The sequence below is a fragment of the Bos indicus genome, chromosome 4 (assembly GCF_029378745.1).
Source record: "Bos indicus isolate NIAB-ARS_2022 breed Sahiwal x Tharparkar chromosome 4, NIAB-ARS_B.indTharparkar_mat_pri_1.0, whole genome shotgun sequence".
In the NCBI taxonomy this organism is placed as follows: Eukaryota; Metazoa; Chordata; class Mammalia; order Artiodactyla; family Bovidae; genus Bos; species Bos indicus.
In genome coordinates this window covers 36,062,075-36,082,899 of record NC_091763.1, presented here as the reverse complement: position 1 = coordinate 36,082,899, position 20,825 = coordinate 36,062,075, and positions in this window count along the sequence as shown.

Here is a 20,825-nt window from a genome sequence, read left to right as displayed (position 1 = left end):
GCTATAAGTTTACAAACTTTTGAATTATTGAAATACATTTTAATAGTTGGTTCAAGGGCAAAAAGGAAATCTTCTGGCCTTACTACAAAAATGGAGGAAGGATCACTGCTTTTCCAATCAAAGTAAATGGCACAGCAGGGAAAATATTTCAGGCAAGAGAGTCTATCTGAAGAAACAGCTCCTTGATTAGAAGCAGTAGTGATAAATCAGTCACACAGTGTTCTACGGTGCAGCTCCCTGGTTTAGTCACTCAAACAAATGGAAAGCCCATTAGACTTGAAGTAGTAGCAAATGTTACAGTGAAAAGGAATTGTGTAATCCACAGAGGTTAGGGTATATGTGATTACTTTATTTCTTTTTTCTAAAGCTTTTTGAGAAATAATTTCTTCCCAGAGAAGTTTTCAACAAAGGACTTGTACTTCATTCAAACACACCTCAATATTTGATTTTAAATATTTGTAAATTTATTGTTTTTAATATAAGTGATTGGCAGCACAAATCCTCATCCTTTGAACAGTTTTTCCAACAGTACCCAAATGATCTTCTGAGAGGAAACATAAAGTTTACCACAGAAAAACTTTTGGCTGAGCTTTAAAAAATCAGGCCATGTCTACATATACAAATAGAAATTGAAATTCAGGAAATTATCCAGTCAATTCATATGTCATCCTCTGGGAGAAACATTTTTTTAATTGCCTAGCAAATTGCTTATTTTATTTTGTGAATATATGGGCAAGGAAGAAAAAAAGAAAAGAAAACACTGTTCATCAATTTGAGGTGTTTTTTTTTGTATTTTTTTGAGAAATTAGAGCTAAACTTAGAGCTATTTCTCATTATGAAATAAAGGTTAAAAGGCATTCCTTGATTTTGGTATTATAATAAAATCCTTAGTATTAGAAATTGAGAGTTATCATTTCCCCATGTTTTAACTTCTCACTTATTTATAGCTATTCATTAACAAGTCTGAAATTGTTGCCTGCAGAGAGAAAAGTCAACTTATTGAATGTAGTGTTGTAGATTTTTGGTTACAGTATTTACATATTAGAAAGTAAAGCTTTAAAAGCTGTAGAAGTAAGCTAGGATTGGAAAAAGAGAAATAAAAGGGGAAATGAGCTCACAGGCAGCTCTGGCTTATCAAATACAGAAAAGGAAAATCAGGCACTGAAGCTTAAAGTGGTAGGATTATTAAAGAAAGGAGAATATTCACATTGAGATAAACTTTTCTTCTTCACAATGGCTGGAGTCTGTATTTTACTGTATGAAGTAAGTGAATTCATGACTGAGTAGAGTTGATGGATGTTGGTTGCAAAGAATCGGATACAATAGGGCAAATGAACAACAAAGAGTTGACGGATGGCTGTCTGCTACTAGAAGGAAATAATTGTTACTTAGTACAGACTATGGGCCTCCCTGGTGGCTCAGGGGTAAAGAAGCCACCTGCAATGCAGAAAAATCAGGAGACAAAGGTTCTATCCCTGGGTCAGGAAGATCCCCTGGAGGAGGAAGGGGCAACTCACTCCAGTATTCTTGCCAGGAAAATCCCATGGACAGAGTAGCCTGGCAGGCTACAGTCCATCCATAGGGTCGCAGAGTCGTACATAACTGAGCGAATAAGCACACACAGCACGCCGAGTTTGCTCCCCCAGGCTGGACTGGCTTCAGCATTGTGCAATTTAAAATAAGTAACTGAAGTATCTTCAGTTCAGTTCAGTCGCTCAGTCGTGTCTGACTCTTTGTGACCCCATGAATTCCAGCACACCAGGCCTCCCTGTCCATCACCAACTCCCAGAGTTCACTCAGACTCATGTCCATTGAGTCAGTGATGCCATCCAGCCATCTCATCCTCTGTCGTCCCCTTCTCCTCCTGCTCCCAATCCCTCCCAGCATCAGAGTCTTTTCCAATGAGTCAACTCTTCACATGAGGTGGCCAAAGTACTGGAGTTTCAGCTTTAGCATCATTCTTTACAAAGAACACCCGGGACTTTAGGACGGACTGGTTGCATCTCCTTGCAGTCCAAGGGACTCTCAAGAGTCTTCTCCTACACCACAGTTCAAAAGCATCAATTCTTTGGTGTTCAGCTTTCTTCACAGTCCAACTCTCACATCTATACATGACCACTGGAAAAACCACAGCCTTGACTAGATAGACCTTTGTTGGCAAAATAATGTCTCTGCTTTTCAATACGCTATGTAGCTTGGTCATAACTTTCCTTCCAAGGAGTAAGTGTCTTTTAATTTCATGGCTTCAATCATCATCTGCAGTGATTTTGGAGCCCAAAAAATTGAAGTCTGACATTGTTTCCACTGTTTCCCCGTCTATTTCCACTGTTTCCCATCTGGCGATGGGACCAGATGCCATGATCTTAGTTTTCTGAATGTTGAGCTTTAAGCCAACTTTTTCACTCTCCTCTTTCACTTTCATCAAGAGGCTTTTTAGTTCCTCTTCACTTTCTGCCATAAGGGTGGTGTCATCTGCATATCTGAGGTTATTGATATTTCTCCCGGCAATCTTGATTCCAGTTTCCATCCCAACGTTTCTCATGATGTACTCTGCATATAAGTTAAATAAGCAGGATGACAGTATGCAGCCTTGACGTACTCCTTTTCCTATTTGGAACCAGTCTGTTGTTCCATGTCCAGTTCAAACTGTTGCTTCCTGATCTGCATATAGGTTTCTCAAGAGGCAGATCAGGTGGTCTGGTAACTTAAGCTTATACAAATCTGGAACTGTATTTAAAAAGTTATCATTCCTAATTATTTTGTCTTCTCTTCCCTGTAAAAAGTTTATCCATTTCCACAAATGTGATGTACCTATGCTGCCTTCTCTTGGAAGGAGTTTCCTTTTTAGCACCATGGAAAGGCAATGAATGACACTTGCTTTGGTCAATAAAATGAAAGTCTATTAATAACATATTCCTGGTTTGAGGAAAAGTTTTAAGAACCATTGACTGGTCTTTCTACTAGATCTCTCTTTTTCCTTTCTTTTTCTCTGTTTTGAGAATCAGATCAGATCAAATCAGATCAGTCGCTCAGTCGTGTCCGACTCTTTGCCACCCCATGAATCACAGCACACCAGGCCTCCCTGTCCAACACCAACTCCCTGAGTTCACTGAGACTAACGTCCATCAAGTCAGTGATGCCATCCAGCCATCTCATCCTCTGTCGTCCCCTTTTCCTCCTGCCCCCAATTCCTCCCAGCATCAGAGTCTTTTCCAATAATAGAAGCTGGATCTCTCAGCTTAGATTCTGAAATGAAGCCACAAGGAATAGAACCTCACACAACACCCTAAGCCTGCAGTCAAATATGACTTAAGTGTTGTACGCTTCAAAAATTTGGGGATTGCTTGTCACCACCATATAACCAAGCAAAAACTTCTAATGCAGAACAGACTTATCTGTTGGGTAAGAGGTTGGATTAATTGACCTTTATGATTTCACTTCTACAAATCTATTATTCTAACATCTTTACATGGAAAAAAGCAATACAGAGGATTTCACAAATAATAGGTTATCATTTTTAACAAAACTGCCAGTGGTATTTTATGTTTAGGAATAAAATAATTCTTTATGATAAAGTAAAAAATGGTCTCTGCTCATTTTTGGCAGTAGTATTTATATAAATCATAAGATAATAAGCACATACAATATAAGTACACTCTCAGCTTTCAAAAAATTATTTTTATAGCTAGTCCAATCTTGTGAATGCCTTATGAATTGTGTTCCATTATTCATATAAATGAATAGACTTTATTTTCCCTTGTTCTTCCTTGAAGGAATTTCCTGGAATTAGGAGGGATTAGAAGGCATGGGAATAACATTTTTAGCTGCCAGTTTTATTACTACAGATTGTCACTATAATTATATCACCAATAAAGATCAAATAAAGACATTTTAGTTGTATTTATATACATAACATAATGGGGTTTTTGACAAGGATTTTTAAAGTGTTTCCATCAACTTCCCGAATGGTCTTTTTTCTAGGTTTTATAGGCCAGTTCTCAAACTTTAATGATATCCTCGACCACGCTCTGAGTAGCAAGGTTATAGGTAACAGATTAGAAAAGGCATATTAATTCAGTTAAAGTTATGTAGCACTCTGAGAAATAATTTATTCAATTTCACCTTGCAATTGGAATCAAGGAGTAGACAACATAAATTTGAAAATAGTAACAATAAACAAAAACTGTAAATTTTTCCTTCTTTTATTGGAAAAAATAGTACATCTACATACTTTACTATGTCACTTCAAAGGCAAATCCCAAAGCTCATTTAAATGTTTCATATTTCTAAATAAATTGTAAAAGGACCTATTCTTCATAAACACATATAATTAATATTTAATAAAATACACATGAATAAATGGTTTCTTTTTATTCTCTTAAATGTACTTGTATAATATAACATTGAGAGTGAAATAAAATTTATACACAGGTCACAACAAAATAAAAATCCAACAAACTCCTTTCTCCCTCATCAGTTATCTGGATGTTCTAGGTAGAATTGGCTCATGACTCAAATCACTCAGGTAATTCCTCACATTTACGTTTGATTCAGTAAGTCCCCTTAACTACTAAAGACCAATTGCTTAGCCATGCCTTCAACCCTTACGTGATCTGGTTCCATACACTTCCAGCATAAGTGGGGTTCCCATGAAGTGAATGAAGCTTGGTTTCAGGGCTCCTATGGAATGTGTTCTGTCTTTGACCTTAGGGGGAACACTAGTTTTGTGTCCACATGGTTATACATTATTTGAAAATTTGCAAAATTAGATATTTTAATGACAATTGGTTAAGACAGTTGTGCTTGTTTTTGATCAGATTGAATGGTAGTTGAGTAGCTAAAGGCATTTTCTTTTTGTGATATTCTATTCTTCATTTAAAAAGTGTTCCCCACAGTCTTAAGGCCCCAATTTAAAATAAATGTGTATTTCTTAGAATAATCTCCATAGTTGTTCATTTATTGATTTTATCTAACCGACAATATTATACTTTCTCTAAAGAAAATATCTCAACTTAATTAAAGTTTTAATTATTTGTAGCACATAGTACAGCAACTTCACATTGTAAGATACTTGATAAGTATTTGCTTTAAAAAAAAAAAAAGGAAAAAAAATATATGATCATAGTTTTGATTCTGCCAGCAACCTGAATTAACTTGGAAGAGCATTCCCTAGTTGAGTCTTCAGATGAGGGTGAACCAGCTTACACCTTGATTTAAGCCCTGGGAGATCCTGAACAGAGAACCCAGTTAAAACATACCGAACTTCTGACCATGGAAAACTCTAAAATAGCAAGTTATCTCACAACTAAGTTTGCAGTGCTTTGTTAGGTATAATAGAAAAGTAATAGAAAATGTAATCTTATTTCACAGAGCTGCCAAATTGATTATTTCCTCATCCACAGTAAACTTTTTCTTATTTAACTTAGCTTCTATGTCACCAAACTCCCTGTTTTCTTTGTAAGAAAGGAAGTAATTCCTTAGCTATTTTTTCTCAATCTTCCTTTTCATTCATGACTTTTAATATTGGGGTATCCCAGGCACAATACTGGGATACCCCAATATTATCACGCTCAGTCTCATATTATTGTGATGGCCAAGTGTTTAGTCGCTGGCTCTCCCTGACTTAGTTGTACACATTCCCCCTAAAGTGCAGGACTGTATCCTAACACTTTTGTAAAGAGATGTTTACAGAGTTGCTGAATAGAATATTTGGTTTGAAGTATGTAAAATAAAACCTGGGATATAATAAAAAATGTCAGAACTTTAGTCACACACACACACACACACAAAACCTCTATGTATAGCCATGGCTCCAATAATTTTATCTCTGCTCTGCCCCTGTTCCCTCCATAGCTATTTTCAAAACAACACCTATAGGAATTCTTTTAAAAAGACATTTGGATTATGCTACTCCTATACTCAAAACTTTAAATAGTTTCCAATTTCATCCAAAACCAAAGTTGTTACAGTGACACATAGTATTGTCTATGATGTGTTCCTATGATAGTTTCCAAGTCTTCTACTTGCGCACTTTACCTGGCCACAAAGCTCCTTTCTATCACTCAAAGATGTCAGGTACACTCTTATGATCCTGTCATTGACTGATTCTTCAGGTTGAAAGACTCTTCTACCAGAGAGACACATGGCAAATTCCCATATCTCAATTCAGTTTGTGCTCAGAGATGACTTTCTCTATATACCTAACTAGATCACCATATTTAAATACAGCAAGGCTGCTTGTATCCTCTGGCACTGTCCAATCTCCCTTAACCTACTCTGTTTTGTTAACCCATATCAGATATTACCTGATCGCATGCATACTTATTTATACTGTTTACTGCTTATTGTCTATCTTCTCTCATTTGAATGTGAGTTCTGTATGGCAGAGAGTCATACTACATTTACTTACTAGTTTTCAGGATTTCCAGACACAGAGTAGATACTCAATAAATATTTGTGGGATAATCATCTATTTAGCAAAACTTAAAGTTAAGTAGGTCTCATCACAGATATAAAGAAGAAACTGCTGCTGCTGCTGCTAAGTCACTTCAGTTGCGTCCAACTCTGTGAGACCCTATAGACAGCAGCCCACCAGGCTCCCCTGTCCCTGGGATTCTCCAGGCAAGAATACTAGAGTGGGTTCCATGTCCTCCTCCAGGGGATCTTCCCATTCCAGTGATCGAACCCATGTCTCTTGTATCTTCTGCATTGGCAGATGGGTTCTTTACTACTAGTGCCACCTGGGAAGGCTACACTGTACACCTAAAACTAATGCAATATTATAAATCAACTACACTGCAAGGCAGCAGACTTGGGTTCAATCCCTGGGGTGGGATTACCTGGAGAAGGGAATGCCAAAGCCTTTGACTGTGTGGATCACAATAAACTGTGGAAAATTCTGAAAGAGATGGGAATACCAGACCACCTGACCTGCCTCTTGAGAAGCCTATATGCAGGTCAGGAAGCAACAGTTAGAACTGGACATGGAACAACAGACTGGTTCCAAATAGGAAAAGGAGTACGTCAAGGCTGTATACTGTCATCCTGCTTATTTAACTTATATGCAAAGTACATCATGAGAAATGCTGGGCTGGAAGAAGCACAGGCTGGAATCAAGATTGCTGGGAGAAATATCAATAACCTCAGATATGCAGACGACACCACTCTTATGGTATAAAGAGAAGAGGAACTAAAAAGCCTCTTAATGAAAGTGAAAGTAGAGAGTGAAAAAGTTGGCTGAAAGCTCAACATTCAGAAAACTAAAATCATGGCATCTGGTCCCATCACTTCATGGGAAATAAATGGGGAAACAGTGGAAACAGTGTCAGACTTTATTTTTCTGGGCTTCAAAATCACTGCAGATGGTGAATGTAGCCATGAAATTAAAAGATGCTTACTCCTTGGAAGAAAAGTTATGACCAACCTGGATAGCATATTGAAAAGCAGAGACATTACTTTGCCAACAAAGGTTCATCTAGTCAAGGCTATGGTTTTTCCAGTGGTCACATATGGATGTGAGAGTTGGACTGTAAAGAAAGCTGGGCGCCGAAGAATTGATGCTTTTGAACTGTGGTGTTGGAGAAGACTCTTGAGAGTCCCTTGGACTGCAAGGAGATCCAACCAGTCCATTCTGAAGGAGATCAGCCCTGGGATTTCTTTGGAAGGAATGATGCTAAATCTGAAACTCCAGTACTTTGGCCACCTCATGCGAAGAGTTGACTCATTGGAGAAGACTCTGATGCTGGAAGGGATTGGGGGCAAGAGGAGAAGGGGACGACAGAGGATGAGATGGCTGGATGGCATCACTGACTCGATGGACGTGAGTTTGAGTGAGAGGCCCAGTGTGCTGCAATTCATGGGGTCTCAAAGAGTCGGGCATGACTGAGTGACTGAACTGAACTGACTGGAGAAGGGAATGGCTACCCATTCCTATAGGGAATATGCTATGCACAGGCCTGTACTATAACAGGGCTTCTTTGAAAAATAAGAATGATCTTCTCTTCACTCCCAGGCAAAGGGCTGGGAGCAGTAAAAAGTACATCCTGGAAAAATATCTTGAAAACAAGATGTTGAAGTAGTGATGTGACTGATGGAAAACCATTAGTGACTGTTCCCGTAACCAGAGCCTTGAGGGAGTTGCTGGGAAAGGTTGTCACTAGCTGAAGGGCTAAACAGAATCATGAAAGGCCTGAAGGTTTGACATTGAGAAGTATGCATTGTATATCTTTATCCCCGATCTGAGATTGTAAAAAACAGATATATCTAGAGCGTGTACAAGGAAGTAGATGTTAGCAATAAAAAGCACGCAAGGATTAGGATCTGGGCTTTTGCCTGTGAGCGGCATCAGCCTCCTGATCCCCACCTTATTCCTGAGTCTTATTTTTCTTTATTCTTCTGCAGCACCGCTCCCTCAGGTCAGTTCGTTGTTGGGCTGGTCCCAGCAACCCTAGTATTCTGGCCTGGAGAATTCCATGCACTGCATAGTCCATGGGGTTGCAGAGTAGGACATGACAGCAACTTTCACTTTCACTTTCATACTTCAACCCCCAAAAAAAGAAGAAATGAGAAAAGCATGGGAAAGAAAGAAAATAGGCATTTTAGGCAAAATAAATAATTTGTACACATGAAAACATATTGAGGTAAAAAAAGAAAGTTGTATTAAGCAAATCACAAGCTTTGTGTGACCAGAATGTCAGGATGTGAGACTAGAAAATTACACTGTATTATTGGACTTCCCTGGTGACTCAGATGGTAAAGAGTCTGCCTACAGTGTGGGAGACCTGGGTTTGATCCCAGGATCAGGAAGATCCCCTGGAGAAGGACATGGCAACCCACTCCAGTACTCTTGCCTGGAGAATCCCATGGATGGAGGAGCCTGTTGGGCTAAAGTCCATGGGGTCGCAGAGTCGGACACCACTGAACGACTTCACATGTTATCTGAAGGGCTCTAAAGAATTTGGACTCTATTCTAGGACAGAATTGAAAGACCAATGGGTTCATCTATTGGATGACATAGCAGTTTTCCCTGGGACTGCTGGCTCCCTCTTCTCAGGGTAGAAGCTACTCATTTCTCAATTTATCTTAAAATCTATTGATCCAACACAGGCTTCCAGAAACAAGATACTTGCTTTAAATCCCCTAAACAGTTGCTCTCCAAGTTCAGACAATTTTATCTTTCACTCTCATACCTTGTTCACACCAAGTCAGAATCTGAGAGCGTAGACAGGGTTCAATTTTGAATTTGCTGATTCGTGTCTGATAAGATATTCCTAATCAGTATGTGTTTAATAAATTATTCCATGAAATTCTGTTTGAATATCAGGTTGTAAATGTCTAATAAATGAGTACATAATACTGGAGCTCTGAAGTAGAATATAAACTTAGCATCTTTTTGATTCTATGGATGTAAAAAATATTTTTCCAGTTCTGAGGTATGAGTAAAAAATAAAAATTGTGTAATATTTAGATTGTAGAATATGATGAGTTTTTTAAATTTTTAGATGTATACCATGATGATCTGATATCCATATACAATGTGAAAAAAATATCACCACCACGTTCACTGACACATCCATCACCTCTTACATAGTTGTCTCTTATACCTTGTGGTAAGAACACTTAAAGTCTCCTCTCTTAGCAAATGGTAAGTGTGTAATACAGTGCCATTACCTATGGTCATCATGAATAAGTTCTGGAAATCTGATGTACAACATGGTTAAAGACATTTTTAGGGAGAGTTGGGTGGAAAGACAAGGAAGAATAGAGTAATATCAAGACTGAGGGAATGAATGGAGGCAAAGAATCTTCAAAAGGACACTGAGAATGCTGTGGCGCAACTAAGCCTGTGCACCACAACTATTCAACCTGTGCTCTAGAGCCCGTGCTCCACGAGAAGAGGAGCCACTGCAAGAGAAGCCCATGCACCGCAACTAGAGAGTAGCCCCTGCTCGCTGCAACTGGAGAAAAACCTTTGCAGCAACACAGACCCAGCACAGACAAAAATAGACAAATAAATAAAATTATTAAACAAGAAACAAAAGAACATTGAGAAAGTGAAGTTAAGAGATGAGAGAAAGACCAGGCGAAAATGCAAGAAAGGTGTGCTGGAAACTAATAGAGAATGTTTCAAAAAGTAGAGAATGGTGGTTGTATAACAACACTATTACAGCAGTTGAATGAAATGTTGAAAATTATATTACCTTTGTCATTGAGGATGCCACTGGTAATTATCATAGTGTAGATTCCCCAGGAATCAGAAATCAAAAGTCTGAGATCTGCTTGTAAAAGGATTATTGGACCATACTATGGAAAAAGTACCTATGAAGGGTGAGGGAATCAGTATTGAACAAAGGGAGACAATGAACTGTAATGTGATTACAGTTGGAATTTGAGGAAATGCTGACAATGGGATAACATTTCACAGTTGCCCACCTTGAAGCAAGGGAGCCTTGTCTTTAATACCATCACCTCCACCTATTGTTATATAAGACAGGAGGCTTCTGAGGGGAAGATATATTGTTGGGACAAGAAGGCTCTGAGCTCTCTTTGAGGGAGGGCAATTTCTCTTAGTGAAGGTGGCTTACTCAAGAGTTCCCTGCTGCCAAAAGAGTATCTCTGCTCCTAGAAGGTGGGAGAATGAATGCCTCAGACCTGAAGGGGAGATCCGGGTGATGCACTAGAGCATCCTACGCTGAAGTGTTTTTGCATAATTTGCCTCACATCAGACTCACTTGGAGTACTTTCTAAAACAAAAATTCCTTGGCCCATTCTGATTCAGAATCAGTTCTTGGGTAGGGCCTGCAAGTTTTTTTTCACAGTGTCCCAGGTGATGCTGATATATAGCTGATTTAAGAACTACACATTGAGAATCAATGAACTATAGCAATAATTGCAAGCATACTAGTGAGGTAGTGGAATCAGAGTACAAAATTTAAGAGGTTGTCAAGTGAGTGAGAGATCTAAATCTATATTTATATATTTTTTTATAAAATAACTATATCTGTATCAATAGAAACATAATCTTTTTTCAAGAAAAGATATAGTAGAAAAATAAGAGAAGCAGGAAGATTGAGGCAGATTTTTATGCTGTTTTACTTTAATGTTGTTAAAAAGATTTAGCATTTAATATGATGAAGTCATGTCACAAAAGGACTCTTTAGTCCTCACCCCAATATCAAATCTGTTCTTACTTAGGCTCCTCTTTCAGTAAATGATAACACTCAACTGCTCAAATGGTAACTATTGGCCATCTTTGATTATTCTCTTTCCAGTTCCTTCTATTAATAGTTATCCCACCATTTAATTATATAGGATATATTTCAAAACATATTTCAAATCAACTGATTTCTCTCCTTCTGGGCAGCTACTACCATCATGATATAGTAACCACTATTCTTGCATAAGTTTTCTAACAATTCCTTAGCTTCTTGTCCTTACAACTCATTCTCCCCCTGAAATCAGAATAATCTTTTAAGAATAAAAACCAAAACATATGATTCCCCTACTTGAAATGCATCATTGTCTTACCCTTGGTAATTAGACTAAAGTTTGAACTCCATCATGGTTTGCAGGGCTATATTGTCTTTGATCTTTTCTGCAACTATAATTTCTTTCTTGCTACAAAGCATTGAAACATTGATTCTTGCTTTTTCTTGTGTTGATAATTTCTTTATGCCTATACTGAGTTGTACTGGGAATTTACTAGTGCAACTCTGATTTAACTATAAGATCTACGTGCTAACACCACAATAAAAGCAGATACAAATGATCAAAACCTGGCAAGCAGTAACAATTGATGATCTCACAAAATGAAACATATGCTAAACAGGACTTCAAATCTATTTTATTTTTGCTCTTTGTAGATTTAAATATTTTTCTTCACCCACAGGATGACTCAAACATCCAGACATAACAGTGAAAAGGGAGGACATATGGGAGGAAAAGGAAAGAGTAAAGGAATAGGTAAGCAGGTTTGAAGGAGCACTTTTGGATCAGCCTAATGTTCAGTGGCTAGCACAACATCTGCTTTTAAGAGAACTTAAGTGGGCCCATCGAAAGCTGAGAAATTACGATGGTATTTTTACTTGCATATCAGAGTCTAGGATAATATGATTTTATCATTAAAATGTGCCTTATCAGGGCCAGACTTTGGAAAAGAAAAGGTTGTTTCACTCTACTTCATGGTCATGTGAACTATTTCTGAAGGGCCTGACCACCAGCACATCTGTCCTCTTGCTGGCTTTTAGATCAGTTGACCAGAATGTGATAAATCCTTCAAGACTAAAGTATTCTGGGTTAATCTATGGTAATACAGTGTGTCACCATAGAATATAAGTTTACTAACATATTATAGGCCTCTTCTGAGGTTAAGAAAAAACTAGATTCCTTCAAGTCATCATCCAGAGATTTATTCTTGGTACAGTGAAACTTACATGTCTACACTTCTCTTAGCCATAATCATAAACATTCAAGTTTACTTTTATAATGTTTTTTATATCTCCCAGTTTTGAAAAGCTTACATGATGATGGGCAGGTAATTTAATTTTTTATCTTCTATACATGCTGGGAGAAAAATAAGTTTCTAAGGTAACTTCTTGAAAAGCAGAACACTTATTTCAAAGATGAGAAGTAAATAATAAAATCATTGACCCTTGTTTTATGAGTATATGGTAATGATAAATTTTGATACTGTAAATGAGCCACATGTTAAGATCCAATAGTTTTAGTCAGAAATTTATTTTCTTTCAGACTAGGATTAGATATAGTCTATATATATTAGACATTTTGATGATGTTGATTATTAAAAACAAAGCTGGTAATAACTTAACTGTATAATAATAGTAATATTTTATTTTGGTAACACTGTAGTAACAATTTTCTGTAGTATGTAAGAGGTAGATAGAAAATTTCACTATAGGTTATTTGATATAAATTAAATATAAATTAAAATTGAATTTTCTGTACTACTTTTATTTTTTAGATTGCCAGGGCAAACTGGAAAATGGCCCCATTAGAGCATAAAGAGGAAATATACTCTAAATCTTTTCCAAAGATATTTGTATAAAAATTACTTATTCTGTATTAATAAGAAATTACATGAAAGGTCTAATCACACTATTTAGTAGTTTAGCATTCACTGAACAAGTGAACTTTTATGTCAGCAAAATTTAAACTGAAAAATTCAAGATAAACAACAAAAAGAAATACACAACTTCCCAAGTTTGGAGAACATTACCCAGAGAAACTTTGAGCAGTGTGAGAAGCTCCCCTAGTGATTCTGGGGCAATGCTTATACTACAGTGGCAATTTACAAGTACTTTTTTCCTCTTTAATTTTTTGAGATCTGTCTTCATAAAAAAAAAATAAAGATGCACATATAAAGTTCAAATAACATTAACAAACACATCTCTTCAAGAGTTTCAGAAAAAAAAAAAAAATCGCAATGATATAAAACCCTAGGTAGACCCTCCTAAATGCATCTCCCACTGTCTCCCAGTCCCTACGCTGACTTTGCCTTCTTCATCAGTCTCTTTCTTTTCTTTATCCCCAACAGTCTTAGCAATTTTTAACGTGAAATGTTTCATGTTAAAGAGCATATACAGTATATATGTTATAATTTATATGTATATGTGTGTATACTGTAAGCACGATATAAATGCTATTTACATAAACACAAAGTAATACATATATACATAGTAACAATCGCTGACAAGTGTTAGAATTAGTTAGAAATAAGACTATAAACTAGAGAAGCTCAGTAAATTAGCCTAATTTTATTTATCTAAAATTAAAAGAGGACTTGAATCCAAATTTTTAATACTAGATCTACAGCTCTTTCCAAAAATGCTAAGATATGTATAAGGGTTATCTTTAGTAAATAAATACTTGATAAAATATTACAAAAAATTCAGTTACGTTCTTAAGTAAACTTTTACATCATGAAACACAATTTATTGTCACATATCTGTGCTAAATATTTTATTTATTCAGACTATGAGGAATGCTTGGTATATACCTGAAATTAGGTATCTGTTCCCATAAATCCAAAACTCTCCACCCTCAGTTTGGGAACACAACTCTAGTATAATCACTTACTTTTGAATTATTCTGGTATTACAGTGCAGTAGTTATTTTGCTCTGTTTATAAAAGGAATCAATCCTCTGAGAAGACAGTCTCTTTATAGTAAAACTGAAAGTGGGATGTCAGATTCTGATTCATATGGGAAATGCATTTTACAAAACACTGTATGTGTGCATAAATCAGACTAGCCCACAGCTAAGCTGAAAATAGATTAAAGTCAAAGTCCTACTTAGTGCTTTTAGAGTTTTTAATCTGCCTTTCGGAAAACAACACGAAGTCACTCTACTCTCGGCAACTTTCTGTAGTGGAATTTTCTCTTATAAGGGGCCATCACAGGTTATAGAAAAAATAAAGTGCTTGAACAATGAATTTCATAGTAATCCTTTGCTGACCAGAGCTAGAAAAAGTGGGTAGACAATATTTATAAAGAAAAATTCCTCTATAAGTTAACAACTAATATGTAATAAACTTGTTACATAAAATATATGTATGCATGTAAAATCTAGAATTATGCAAATTTCCCCTCATATTTTACCAAGCCAATTATTATCAGAAAAACTTTGGTTTATAATCTAGTGGTGAATTCTGCATGAATTTGTCTAAAGCTTCATGTTTTAATTTCATAGCTACAGGTTAACTTGGAAGAAGCAGACCACATTGATGCTTTAACTCTTAACTTCTTGGCCCGTCAGGTTCACCTACAGCCACTGCAGATGGTTTCCAGTAAGCTGAGTTTCCCTGTTAAGTACCTATGTCTCTCTTTTCTCTGCATCAGGGACCTTTGAGAACAACACCAGAGGCAACCTTAAACTAATGGTCATGACGTCAGTGAATAAATGCCCAGTTTTCTTTCTTCTTCCCTTCCCTCCCCTTTCCACAATCCAGTGGGATGATTCTAAGGCATGTTCTACATAGCTTCTTACAGAGTCCCCAGTAGGAATGGGCTCCAACTGCCCCTACTAATAACCTATTTATAATGCACTCTTTATTATCTTATCTCTCTCATAGGTCTTACTTTTCCCTATTCCATTGTAATCATTCACAGGATCACCCTCTTCCCAATAACTAAGTCCCTGTCTTGATGTCTACTTTTTGAATTACTCAAACTAAGACATCATTCTAGTTGGTTTTCATCACCACCACCAGTTCCACCATCATTATCATCATCATGATCATCATCATAGGTAATATGAAGCTCTTCCTAAGGATCAAACATGATTCTAAATACTTGATATTTATTAATACATTTAGTGCTCTCTTAAAACTCCTGACAGTTATTTTTTATCATTCTTAGTTTAAAACTGAGAAAGACCAAAGCACACAGCAATTAATTACCTAGTTTAAGTTCTGACACCAGAATTTGCACTGAACTAGTACAGTATACCTGGAGAAGGCAATGGCACCCCACTCCAGTACTCCTGCCTGGAAAATCCATGGATGGAGGAGGCTGGTGGGCTGCAGTCCATGGGGTTGCTGAGGGTTGGACACAAGTGAGCGACTTCACTTTCACTTTTCACTTTCATGCATTGGAGAAGGAACTGGCAACCCGCTCCAGTGTTCTTGCCTGGAGAATCCCAGGGACGGGGGAGCCTGGTGGGCTGCCGTCTCAGGGATCGCACAGAGTCAGACATGACTGAAGGGACTTAGCAGCAGCAGCAGCAGTACAGTATACCAATTTAAGCTTTTCTTTCTTTGTGAGTATATATGTGTAGTTTTTCAAACCATCGTTTTTTCCTTACGTGACACTAGGTATACACATTTTCTTCAATCTTCACAGCAAGACCCACTCTGATATTCACTCAAAAACCCAAAGAAGTATTTCTAACATACATTTGCAGCACCCCAAGTTCATGTGTGCATAAGTCCTGTAAGATGTGGGGATGACAGGCGATTCCTGAAATGACCAGTCACACTTTCTACATTGGTCTCATAAGCAGATCGCCCAAGAGAGGAAATACAACTTAAATGTCCTTATAAGATTCTAGATTTCGAAAATTTATAAGACACCTAGTAGGCCTTTTTCATAGGTCACGTATGCTTCTCATTTGGTAAATTTATTAAGATAGCCTTTATTTTAAAGTAATGGCTTGGCAGAAAAGGAGATTCTTTTCTAAAACAAATGTTTAATTTCTAGAGCAGCATCAAGGATAAAGTATACCATCAATAAGTAATATTAGCAATAACTCCATATCCATGTATTTAGTACTATTAAAATATTATGTCAACATTTATCATAATATATATAAAATCTACATGTATATATAAGCAGGTACATGAATTATAATCTTAAGAATACATTTTAAACTATTAATACAAAATGCTACTGCTGTCTTTTTCCCTTTTATCCCTCCCTTCAAATGACAGTCTTTGATACATTTGAAGAGCCATTGTTAAATATGTTTTTAAAATGCTATGATGAAAACTAGCTTTATTGACAGTGCACATATTCTGTTACTGTTCAGAGTACATATAATGTTTTAAAATGAAGGCAAGCTAAAGCAGCAAAACATTTGTCATGGTTTGAGGTATTAGGTCATGAAGTTTGCATGTATATTTGGTGGTTTATATCATGCCAAAATAGATGTTCCCCGTCGGGAAGATTCTTAAGTGCTAAAATTTGGCCTTACTGTTCTGTAAAAATTGTAACTCTTTCAGAGGGGAAAAATGTGTTAAAGTATATATTTTCACATCTCTGAATTGATATATTTTTTAACTACCAAATATTTTAAAAACTTATATGTATCACAAAGATATAAAGTGACTTAAAGGTGCTAAAGAAATAGCTAATTTATTCCACATATTCTGAATCTTCCAACAGATGGCATATTTTCAGCAAATAACACCTAAATTATTATCTCTCAGATGATCAACACCTGATAATTGGTGGCTAGACACATTTCTATTTAAAACATGGAATTCTACATCTAGATAATGCAATATCTTTAAACATTCACAAATTTCCTTTTTATAACTTTATTATAATAAATATTTAATTTATACATTTTACAAATTATCCCTATGAATGTGATATACCTTCATTTGTATAGTTATATTCAATGAATTTAATCTCTAGACAAAATACTTCCCATTACTCTCTTCTAACACCATCATTTGCTTTGACTTAAATGATAAACATGATAGAGATTGAATTTAATTTCCTTAATAAGTAAAGTTTATCTAACTTATTGAATATTTATATTTTAATCTTGAATTGATCAACATTGATCAACATGTCTTGGATTTCTTCCCAATGCTGTTATGACAGTTTTTTTTTTCTCCTGATGTAGCAATCTATACCCAAAACTTACTATGATATAAAATGAATATTTAAAAGTTATCTTCTACATGAATGCATAATAGAATCAAAGACTTATAGCATGTGAAATACCGTATTACATAATATCAAATTTAATTTTGATGTTGAAATTACAGAACTATATAGTTCATCTCACTGTTAGTAAGAAGAATTAGGTCCTATTTTGGGTTTGGGGACAAAATTTCAAGCCTGTGAAAGGTGTGTGTGTGTGTGCGTGCATGTGTGGGGGGTGGAGGGGTTCCTGCATGTACCCAAGCAAGTTCTACACCAGTTCCAACACTATATTCTAGGAGATAACATCAAATTCCATAGGTTGAGACCTCAGTCCTATAGGACTGTGTGCCCCTCTCCCATCCCCACCAGAGGTCAGAAGCAAGCCCAGGTTGTTATCTGTACTTTTGCCTGACTGGTTATAAATCAGAGTTTCCCACAACCCTCTCCTTGGTTTAGACTAATTTGCTAGAGTGGCTCACAGAACTCAGAGAAGCATTTTACTTACTGGATTACTGGTTTATTATAAAAGGAACAGCCAGATGGAGGACATGCATAGGGCAAGGTATGAGGAAAGGGCACAGAGCCTCCATGCTCTTCCCAAGTATGCCCCTCTTTCTAAAGCCCCAGATGTTTACCAACCCTGAAGCTCTCCAAACCCTGTCCATTTGGGGTTTTGTGGAGGCTTCATTCCATAGGCATGATTAATTAACTCATTTTTCATCAATGACTGATTCAACCTCTACCCTCTCTCCCTTAAACATTTCTATCCTCCAATCACTTGGTCGGTTCTCCTGGCAACCAGCCCCCAACCTTAGCTGCAATCCGCAATCCGAAGTAACCTTTTGAACAAAACCAAAGACATCTTTGTGACTCTCATCACTTAGCAAATTCTAAGGGTTTTAGGAACTTTGTGCCAGAAATAGAGACAGACAAAATAAACATTTTTTATTATGAATCATGATATCAGTTTCCATGCAGTTAAGAAACTAATTTTAAAGCAAAAATATTAGATAAGATACCTTAGCAATAGTGGTAGTTACTGTTATTATGGTTATTTAGTTGCCAAGTCTTGTCTGACTCTTTGTGACCCCATGGACTGCAGCACACTAGGCTTCCCTGTCCCTCATCATCTTCCAGAGTTTGCCCAAGTTCATGTCCATTGAATTGATGATGCCATCCACCATCTCATCCTCTGTCACCCTCTTCTCCTTCTGCCTTCAATCTTTCCTAACATCAGGGTTTTTTCCAATGAGTCAGTTCTTCCCATCAGGTGGCCAAAGTATTGGAGCTTCAGCTTCAGGATCAGCCCTTCCAATGAGTATTCAGGGTTGCTTTCCTTTAAGATTGACTGATTTGGTCTCCCTGCTATCCAAGGGGCTCTCAAGAGTCTTCTCCAGCACCACAGTTTGAAAGCACCAATTCTTCTGTGCCCTGTCTTCTTTATGGTTCAGTTCTCACATTCATACATGACTACTGGAAAGACCACAGCTTTGACTCTACAGACCTTTGTCAACTGTAACCCACCAGGTTCCTCTGTCCATGGAATTCTCCAGACAAGAATACTGGAACGGGTTACCGTTCCCTTCTCCCAGCCCAACTGAACCTGTTTCCTGCATTGCAGGCAGATTCTTTATCATCTGAGCCACCAGAGAAGCCCCATAGTGGCAATATCTATACTTTATTTCTTTCACTTCTTCTACAAAGGACTAAAGTTTGAAATAAAACCAACTTTTTTTCCATAAAATGTTTGTACATTTAAAAATGTACTTGTTTTGTAATGTGTGCATGTATTTTTGATTATAGCTAAAAATATAGCTTTGTGTTTAGAACTAAAGGAAACATGATAAGTTAACATTTTTTAAGGCAAAAGACATTAGGTAACTAACATCAATTTGAGAATGATTATTGCTTTCTGAAATGTGGGTTTTGTTTTGTTGTGAATAGGGAGGAGATATTTCTACCAGTAACACCTAAAACTGGCCCTTGTCATTTTAGGCTCTTCAGGACAACAGAGCAGTAATGGAAGGGGTGTTGGATCTTGATTATCATGAGAAAGTAGTGCTCACAAATCCAGACAATGTGTTTATTATTGAAATGTTATTAACCACAATAGAAAAGTCCATTATATGTCTATATATGATTTGTGTACTTGTCTAACTCCCTCAATTTATCTGTGGCTACCAACATATCCATCTATAATCATTAAAGTGGTAAAGTTCCTACAAGATCTTCTGCTTCTCTGATTTGAGTCTTGTTTTGTGCAAGTCAAGTACAGAATAATGTCAGAAATACCAAAAATACAGTTTAATTTTCATCTAAAGTTACAAGTTGTAGAATGCAAAACTCAGGCTGAAGTCCTTGATTTCTTTGATTAATAAAGTACTATTTATGCTAGATTCAATTACAGAATAATTCAATATACTGTGATTTAAACAGTCCTCTGCTAATCCATAATCAGTGGTTTTAGATTTAAAAGTAAGCATGCTTTTGCTTTGAGAGCTTATACTTTTAAAAAAATGTTTGGAATATCTAAAGAGAATTTTTGCTTAAATTGTTATTTATGCCCTTCCCACTGCTCCCTTGTTTTAAATACAGGGAAAAATTATATAACCTCTACCCAACAGAAATAATATTTATGGCTTTAGTTATAATTATGTCATCTACACTATATTTTTTGGATAGCATCCATCAAATATTGACCATTTTGAGACTGCTGAAAAATAACACTTAGAAACTGATGAATGTTTCATTTAATATTTCTATTCATTTGCTTATTGTCTGCTTGCAAACTGTTTGATCCATACTTATAAGCTTGCAAAGAGATACTATAAATAGAAGTTTTATGTGTTTATTTGTTTTTTTCAAAAAATATAGGTCTATACAATATGAAACAATTAGGCTGAAAGGATATAGTGCTGACCTAGTACTTTTAGTCACAAAGAAATATCTTGTGGGAGAAACTAATATTTACAGACTATAATGCAGTATGAAAAATGCTGTAACACCAATGACGAATATCTGTTTCATAAAATGAATATTAAATGAGTCTTTCTTGAAACCATAAAAGTATGTAGGAAGAGAAGTATACAGAAACTTTCAGAAAATTATATATATATATATATATATATATATATATATATACATACATATAACATGAAACTTACATAAATTATTTACACATTCAATACATCTTTAGTTAGGGTATATATTTGTTCATTTGTTACCTACCAGACTCTCTAGAAAACTTCTATGCCAACCACATTATTTCTGAAGTTAATTTCCAAATTTAACTGAAGCTTGTTATGTCTTCTTTTTTGCAATCTCCAAGGCAAGAACCATATAAACTTTTCAAGCAGGGTTTATATATATGATTTTTATTTAAATTTCTATTTTTTGAGAAAGCTTTGCTTTGAAGAAGTCATCTGTTCCTATTGT